Consider the following 9,405-nt stretch of genomic DNA (forward strand, 5'->3'; position numbering starts at 1 on the left):
AGGAAGGAAGCAAAGAAAGATTCTTACCAGTAAATGCAGTGAGCTGCCATGTTTATGCATTCCCCATCTTGGACATGTTCCAGCAAAGGTCAAAGGGTAGAAAGTGGGACTCAGCATCTTCCAAGATGTCTTCAACCTCTAAGATTCTGTGACTCCAGTTCAAAAATGGTCACTTCCTTCCAAGGTCGACAGAAAAATCTTTGTGGAACAAGTAGGATATCCAATCTAGACTTGGAAGATGGTCAGGATTTTGATAGATGAGCAAGAGAAGGAAGGGCACGTCATGTAGAAGGACAATAAGCTTGCCTTGCTGGAGGTGACTTTTCACATGAGGGTCCAAAGTCATCACAACAAAACTGACAAAGCTTTCATTGCCAGGGTGAGGGATTTGAGCAAAATATGTTAAGCAGCAAGCAGCCATCAAGGAAGGAATTTTCTTTTTTTTCTTTTTTTTCTTTTTTTTTTTTTTGCAAGGAATTACAATTCAATTAAGGAGAGCTTCAAGGAAGTTTGTTCTGGCATTTACTTAGGACAGATTAGAAACAGGTGAGACTGAAAAAATCAGGAAATTACTGAGAAAGATAAGAAAATAGGAACCGAAACTCAAGGAATGGGAATAAAATTAAAGTTTAGAATAATGGAAACTTTTGGGAAAGAAGAATCCATAGAACTTGGTGGCTGGTTATGTCGGGAAAGAGGCAGAAGGAAAAAATCAGAAGAATGAATGAACAGGTTTGAGTCCATGTAAGAGGGAGATTGAGAAAAGCAGAGTGTCTTGAAAACAACAAGGTCAGGGGGTGTAATCTGAGAGACCAGTCACAGTCCCAAGGTCCCAACTTGGGAAGCCAGTCTAAGAAGAACTCTGGCCAGGACGACATCTCCAATTCAGGCAGTGTCTCACTAGCATCCAGTGGAATATTACCGGCTGCTATCTCAGAGGAAATTGGGTTCCCTGATTTTCTAAATGAGCCAAGCTGTTGGGCTGGCAACCAACACACATGACAGGCACTTAGCCAAGCATAAAGCAACAGGTCTAAAACATGTGAGTGTGTAGATAAACCATCTCCAGCATTTAGCAACCTGCTAAGGGAACTCACAGAAACATAGGAAAAAGAAATCTCTCCAAACTCCAGAGCCCCTGTTTTTTACACTTATATCAAAACATGTATAAACCTATTATGAGATCTACTTTCTCTCTTACTGGGAAATACGGCAGAGAGGGATACTCCAACGCAAAAGCATTTTTTTGAGGTGGTACTTGAGATAAAATTGGGGGAAGAAAACTCTTCAACATAACTTAGGCTCAGTCTATGTAGAAAAAGTAAATATAGAGGCAGAGCTGATGAATTTGAACAATGTAGAGAACCAGGCTGGATCATTCAAACTCCTAAAGCTGCTTTTTTTCTCACCAGTGGTTGGTTTTATTTTGTTTTGTTTTGTTTTGTTTTGTTTTGTTTTGTTTTGTTTTGTTTTGTTTTGTTTGTCTTTGCTTGGATTATCTGGGCAATTACCTCAACTCTCCATTTCACTCTGGTTCTACAGACATGGCACTCTGAGTGTTCTATTTTTATCACGTTCGAACAAGGACAGAACACAATGAAATGAGCCTCACTGAGGGATTAGGCCAGTTGAAAGGATGTGTTTCCTGCACATCCTATGTTTTCCATGATGCGGAAAAATGAGCCATTCCCTGCCCTTGGTCTGCCCTCTCCACTGACAATACTTTCCTCCTCAGAGAAAAGGGTAAAGCAGAAAGCAACATTTGGGAAAATATTTATGTTGATAAGGGCGAAATGAAGGACTGCTGTCTGGGAAGTATACTTAACTGACCAAGTCATACAAGAGTCCGTAACTCTGGTTCCCTAGAAGGCTGAACAGGGTTTGCTCCATGTCGTGGACTTCCCTAAGCAAAGTCGAAATTCAGTGACTCCCTGAAGTTCATAGGGCCAATTCCAAGACTGCAGCCAGGAGCTCTGAGTTGAAATCACTTGCACTGTAAGCTTTGGATACCAATAGGATTCCGTGGCTGGGAACGGCTGGATGCTTTGGAAGGCAGTTTTCTTTCTTAGCTCTCTTTAGGTCTGGTGACCTTGGCCTTCAGTTTTCCTGTCCCTATAAAAACCACTCTTCCTTTTAAGTGAGCTTGAGACACACACCATAGATGCTTCTTGAAATATCATTTTGCAGAAAGGCAGTATTTTTCTATTTACAGGAAGAAAAAGGGTGGTGAAAAAGGACTGAACGGCTTCCAGCTGCTGTTGAGAAAGGGGGACTAGTTACAGAATGGGGGCATCCCTTCTTCAATCCCTGTTCCCTAGGCCTGGACTCCTGCACGGCCAGCTCCACGGAGCTCAAAAATTCAACTTGAAGAGCATGCTCCATACCTGCCTTACTACCACAGTATGAACGGGGACTGAGATGAAATACACACAAATCATCTTAGGACCTTGGAATCTCTATTACGCAGAGAGGTGAAGACACTGGGCCACTCTAGACTTACTGGCCTCCCAGCTGAAGGACTCTGCATCACAGCTTACATATCCAGTGGCCACTCTAGAATGGCTTAAGGCTGGCTGTGCAGTTAGGAGGGCTGGTACCGGATTTTGTTTTAAAGCTGAGTTTACATCACCATCACCCTGTTTGCATTTAGATTGAATTTTATAATCAATGAAACTAGCAAACATTTCTAAAGATGCTTTTATTTAAAATCCAAGTAGGATTGCAGCTACTTCAATAGTCCATAGTGTTAACTGAGGTCCAGGTTAAAGCTTCCTCAAGCCATGGGTTTTATCCCAAAAGAGAACTTCAAGAAAAATCCTTATGAAATGGTGCCCAGAATCCATTTAAAGATGCATAAACCTCAGAGAAACAACTGGTCCGGGGAGGAATCAGGCTATTTATGACGGCGACATACTTTACAAAAGCTCTCAGAGGGGGCTGACAAGGCAAGCAAAGAAAGAACTTTCTTAAGTAAATATCAAATCAATTAAAGGAAGAGATCCATGGAAATAAATCATTTACAGAAACAGGTCCTACCTGCGGTTTCCAACACAAAATACCGCTCAATGCTACACCTCCAGTAACTAAATACAAATGGATTCCAAAGTGATTCAATCTTCACACACTGAGTAAGAGGCAACCTGCTAAAGCAAAGCCTGCAAAACAAAGGTTTTCAAGATATAAAAATTCATAAACCTTTCTTATCAGAAAAGAGGTGAATGAATATTGTTGTATTCTTATAGCATGTTTGCTTTAGCATTTGTCATGTAGTTATTCTGTGCAAAGGTAAGGTCTGGTATGCAGCATAATTATTCTCCCACCTCCTCCTGTCACAAGGCCTCCTTAAAGGGCAAGTTCTTTCTTTAGTTCTTTAAATGCTCCCAAAAAGATATCTTAAGGTCAAGAAACTCCAACAATGTGCAAATATCTTTCAGAAGTAGTCGATTTCCCCCTAGTCCCATTAGGGGAAATCTTATTGTAGTCAGTCTAAAGCATGTTAATGGAGGGTCATGTTTCTATTTACTCTGAGACGGTAGTAGTAATCGGAAACAGGAGGAAGCAAGACCCTCACAGCACTGGAGCTCCGCACTCCAGTTGGGTCACCATCTTCTAGTCTGGATTCCAGATGATATCAAAATGACGTTCCACATAATTCATCAGAGACATATATATGTACATGTATGTGGGGTCTATTGAAGCCTCCTGTCAAGACTTAAACTTTCACATTGGCAAAGGCTTGATTATAAGATTTGGATTGATTAGTGATGCAACATTTCTGTGAGATTTGGTAGCCACAGATTTTTTTTTCTTCAATATATGAAATTCATTGTCAAATTGGTTTCCATACAACACCCAGTGCTCATCCCATAAGGTGCCCTCCTCAATACCCATCACCCACCCTCCCCTCCCTCCCACCCCCCATCAACCTTCAGTTTGTTCTCAGTTTTTAAGAGTCTCTTATGCTTTGGTAGCCACAGATTTTTTTGTGTTCTTTGTAAATTAGTCATTATGAGATGGATTTTGATAACATTTTTCTCCTCAAATATCCTCTTATAACTGAAATCTGACAGAGTAATACATCTGTATCCAACCAAATTAGGCAAATTTCCCTAGTAATTTCTAGCCATGTTCTGGTATATTCAACAAACATTTATGGGATGCCGTTACTTACCCGACACTACGCAGGGTGCTGGCGGGACAAAAGTAAAGACAGACAGTCCTCCCACAGGGAGAGCAGGAGAGAATGTTGTTGTGGTGATGGTAGGTTGTGGTAGGTTACATGAATTTATACATGGGATGAAATTTCATAGAACACACACATGCGCATATGCACAGACATACACATGAGCATATGTAAACTGGAGGTCTGTAAGTCTAGACAATAGTATTGTAGCAGTGGCAGCTTCCTGGTTTTGATAATGTAAGAATATAGTCTTTGCAGAAGCTAGAGGAAGAGATCACAGAACTCTTGGTTATCTTTTCAACTTCTCATGACCCTAAAATTACTTCCCTAAAATAAAGTGTTTAACTGGAAGAAAAAAAAAAAGATCCGGGGCGCAGGGGGGCTCAGTCGGTTAAGTGTCCAGCTCTTGGCTTCAGCTCAGGTCACGATCTCACAGTTATGGGTTAGAGCCCCACATCAGCCTCCATGCTGACAGCACAGAGGCTGCTTGGGATTCTCTCTCTCTCCCTCTCTCTCTGCCCTTCCCCCACTCATGTGCTCTGTTTCTCTAAATAAATAAATAAATAAATAAATAAATAAATAAACAAACAAACTTTTTTTTAAAAGTAAGAAAAACACTAGCCTTTACATGGAGATTGCTCTATAGTGGGACAGATAACTAACAAGTAGATTAATTAATAATCACAGATTTTTATGTTTATTTTTTATTGAAATATAATTAACATACAGGGTTATATTAGTATCAGGTGTACAATATAATGATTCAAGAATTCCACACATTACTCCGTGCTCATCACAGTAAGTATATTCTTAATCCCCTTCACCTATTTCACCCATCCCTCACCCATCTGGTGACCATCAATTTGTTCTCCATATTTAAGAATCTACTTCTTGTCTCTTTTTTCTTTGTTTGTTCATTTGTTTCTTAAATTCCACATATACGTTAAATCATATGGTACTTGTCTTTGTCTGACTTATTTCACTTAGCATTATATCCAGTCCATCCATGTTGTTGCAAATGACAAGGTCTCATTCTTTTTTATGGATGAATAATATTCCTGTGTGTTTGTGTGTGTGTGTGTGTGTGTGTGCGCGTGCACGCATGTGTGTGTACCACATCTTTCTTAATCATTCATCTATTAATGGAAACTCGGGTTGCTTCTATATCTTAGCTATTGTAGATAATGCTGCAATAAACACAGGAATGTATATATCTTTTTGATTATTTTTTTTTTTGGTGGAGGGGCAGTGTAAAAACCCAGTAGTAAAATTACTGGATCATAGAAAATTTATATTTTTAATTTTTTGAGGACTCTCTATACTGTTTTCCACAGTAGCTGTACCAATTTACATTTCTACCAATAGGGCACAAGTGTTCCTTTTTCTCTACATCCTTACCAACATTTTTTATTTCTTGTCTTTTTGATTCTAGTCATTTCAACATATGTGAAGTGATATCCTGTTGTGGTTCTGATTTAAATTTCCCTAATGATTAGTGATGTTAAGCATCTTTTCATGTATCTGTTGGCCTTTTGTATGCCTTTTTTGGAAAAATGTCAATTCAGGTCCTCTTCCCATTTTTTTAATCAGATTATTTGCTTGTTGGGTGTTGAGTTGTATGGATCATTTATATATTTTGGATATTTACCCTTTACCAGATATGTCACCTGCAAATATTTTCTCCCATTCAGTAGGTTGTCTTCATTTTGTTGAAGATTTTCCTCACCGTGCAAGTGTTTCATTTTGGTATGGTCCCAACAGTTTGTTTTGCTTTTGTTTCCCTTGACTCAAGAAACATATCTAGAAAAATGTTTCCGTGGCCAATGTTGAAGAAATGATTGTCTATGTTTTCTTCTAGAAGTTTTACAGTTTCAGGTGACATATTTAGGTCTTTAATCCACTTGAGTTTATTTTTGTATATGGTGTAAGAAAGTGGTCCAGATTCATCCTTTTGCATGTAGCTGCCCAGGTTTCCAGCACCATTTGAAGAGACGGTCTTTTCCCCATTGTATATTCTTCCCTCCTTTGTTGTAGATTAATTGACCATATAAGCATGGGTTTATTTCTGGGCTCTTTAGTCTATTCCATGGATCTACGTGTCTATTTTTGTGCCAGTCCCCTACTGTTTGGATTACTACAACTCTATAGTACATCTTGAAATCTGGGATTGTGATACCTCCAACTTTGTTCTTCTTCCTTAAGATTTTCTTATGTGGTGTGAAAAACATTTTTTAAGAAGTGCTGTTATATAAAATAATAAAGGAGTGCTCTCTTAAAAAGAATAACCCAAGAGAGAAACTCTGAGGGGGGGACATTCAAACTGAGAACTGAACAACTGAGAATGAGCCAACTAGGCTTAGAGAGATGATCAGCAAACACAGTAGAAGATCCTGGCTGGCCTAAGTCAGGATGACCTTCAAAACTGTGACTTTACTAAGACAAAGTCTTGAAGGATAGCCAGATTTCAGTGGGCTGACCTTATATTAGGGAGTGCTTCAGGCCCTAACAGACAGTAAGGATATAAAAAGAATGCAAAAAATTCACAAGCACAATAGTCATTAGATCCAGTAGATGGCAAGACATTTAAATATCTTAAGAGTCAAAGAAATGCAAAATTCAATCAAGTGATGATAGCAAGCCAGCAGGAATTGCAGAAGTGATGAATAGATGGAATTATTAGGAAATATATCTCTTAAATCCAGCATTTAGGAACGTGAAACCACCCCAACTACAATAAAATTCAGGGTGTCCCAGAGTCTCTAAGAATGCAACTGCATTAAGGGAAAAAACCAAATTGAGATGTAATCTTGTCTACATGGAGTAAGCATCTCCCAGCCTTGGAAGAGTTTCCAATTAAGCAGAGAAATGGTTAAGAAAACCAAACTCCTATGATTAATATTTCTATGTTTAAAAATCTAACCAGGCATGGCATGTGCCTGTAGTCCCGGCTACCTGGAAGGCTGTGGCACGAGGATCCCTTAAACCCAGGAGTTCTGGGCCATGGTGCCCTATGCATGTCAGGTGTCCACACTAAGTTCTGTGTCACTAAGGTGACCTCCCTGGAGTGGGGACCAACAGGTTGCCTAAGGAGGTGTGAACCGGCCCAGGTAGAAAACGCAGCAGGTCAAAACAATCCTGCTGATTAGGAGCAAGATTATACCACTGGATTCCAGCCTGAGCAACATAACTGGACCTTGTCTTTTTGCCCCTACCTGAATCCTGTATCTTCAAAATAAGTAAACAGCAGAAGTTAAAAAAAAAAAAAATCTGAGCATACTTGGTTATTTTAAGTATTCATGATGCAAAAGAAAATTTGACCTATTAGAATAAAGAGTCAAACTTGCAAATTTAAAATGTATATAATTGTATAACAGATTTTGATTTGTTGAAATCTAACTGTATAATAACATTAGAATATTTAAGATAATCTACATTTGTGTTCGATTAGATTTAGAAGAGTTGTTTTAAAACTTAAGAAGGATTTTCTTTGTTAAATCATAGGAAAATCGCACATATTACATTTAGAAATGCAGTTTTAAATGTTTAAGGGCTTTTATTTACAAACATTATTTAAATTCCTATAAACTGACGTTAAAATTTGCTATACTTTTAAGTAGAATAGTAAGATTACAAGCTAAATTTAAAAGCATACAGGAGAACAAAGTATTTACAATTCATAATTTAAATGTATAATGATAAATGTAGTATATTAAATATTAACTTTTATATATCTAAAGTAAACTCTGAATCTTTTTCTGCATAAAAACCATGCTCAAATAAAAAAAAACTCTCAGGGTGCTTGGGTGCCTCAGTCAGTTAAGCCTCGGACTCTTGGTTTCAGCTGAGGTCATGACCTTGCGGTTTCTTGGGTTCAAGCCCCACATTGGGCTCTGTGCTGGCAGCACAGAGCCTGCTTAGGATTCTCTTTCTCCCCCTCTCTATCTGCCCCTCCCTACTCACATTGTCTCTGACTCTCTCAAGATAAATAAATAAACCTTTTAAATAAATAAATAAATAAATAAATAAATACTCTCATATTTATAGCTTGAGTACCAAGCTATTGAAAAGATTTCCATAGAATGGCAGTCCCTATGAGCCCTGAAAAAAATTATGACATATAGATACAGTGGAACAAACCAACTTTTGCCTATGTATTAAAGGAAGTGATTTATCCTGGGGAAATGTATTTTGTTAAATGCTGAATTTGGGGTGCTTGGGTGGCTCAGTCCATTGGGCATCCGACTTCAGCTCAGGTCATGATCTCACAGTTCCTGAGTTGGAGCCCCACTTCGTTGGAGCTGTCTGTGCTGACAGCTGAGAGCCCGGAGCCTGCTTTGGATTCTGTGTCTCCCTCTCTCTCTGCTCCTCCCCTGCTCACACTCTATCTCTCTCTCAAAAAAAAAGAAAGATTAAATGCTAAGTCTGAGGTGTTATCTGTATTTTTGTGGGGTTTTTTTAATTTTTAAATGTTTATTTTTGAGAAAGTGAGTGCATGTGCACATGCTCTCTCTCTCTCTCTCTCTCTCATTCACACACACACACACACACACACACACACACACACGAATGAGCAGGGGAGAGGCAGAGAGACAGGGAGACAGAATCTAAAGCAGGCTCCACAGGCTCTGCCTCTGATCTGTCGGCACAGAGCCTTGATACAGGGCTCGAACCTACAAACCATGAGATGATGACCTGAGCTGAAGGCAGACACTTAACCAACTGAGCACCCAATTACCCCTGAGGTGTTATCTTTAAAAAAATCACTTAACAAAGATCCCCTCAAGGTCATCACAATTTCTAAGCACATGCATTAACTCCTTCTAGATCCCTTAATACTTAATACATATTTTTTACTATATCACTTCTTACATTAAAGTGTAAGTTTTTGTTACATATCTATTTTCCCACTTAACCATAAGTTCCTACTAGGTTAGGAATCATTTCCTATTTATGATTGTATCAAATGACTATGACACTCTGAGCATCTTAAGCTGGACAAAAAGCTTCCATAGACATCTCTCGTGGACCTGAGATTAATTCTAAGATTTTCTTCCCATTAGCCTCTTCAAAAACTCAGACACCAACCCAACTGGCTTCCTGCCTTAGCTTCCTAGATTCATCCAGCCCTATTTGGATCTCTGACCCAGTTTCAAATTGTTTACACTGGCCCTGACCTGGCACTCACTGCCTTAGGACACAGATTCTGGCATTTTTCCACTGAC

The 9,405-nt window shown here is 39.0% G+C and overlaps 1 non-coding gene across 1 annotated transcript; it reads left to right on the forward strand.

Annotated features, from left to right (window-relative positions):
* The first annotated feature begins 7,101 nt into the window (after positions 1-7,101).
* Positions 7,102-7,386, forward strand: LOC147584705 (signal recognition particle RNA). The gene has a single exon (XR_015241511.1).
* The last annotated feature ends 2,019 nt before the right edge of the window (positions 7,387-9,405 follow it).

Source organism: Puma concolor, chromosome A1, assembly GCF_028749965.1.
Source record: "Puma concolor isolate L17-30 chromosome A1, mPumCon1.1.hap2, whole genome shotgun sequence".
In the NCBI taxonomy this organism is placed as follows: domain Eukaryota; kingdom Metazoa; phylum Chordata; class Mammalia; order Carnivora; family Felidae; genus Puma; species Puma concolor.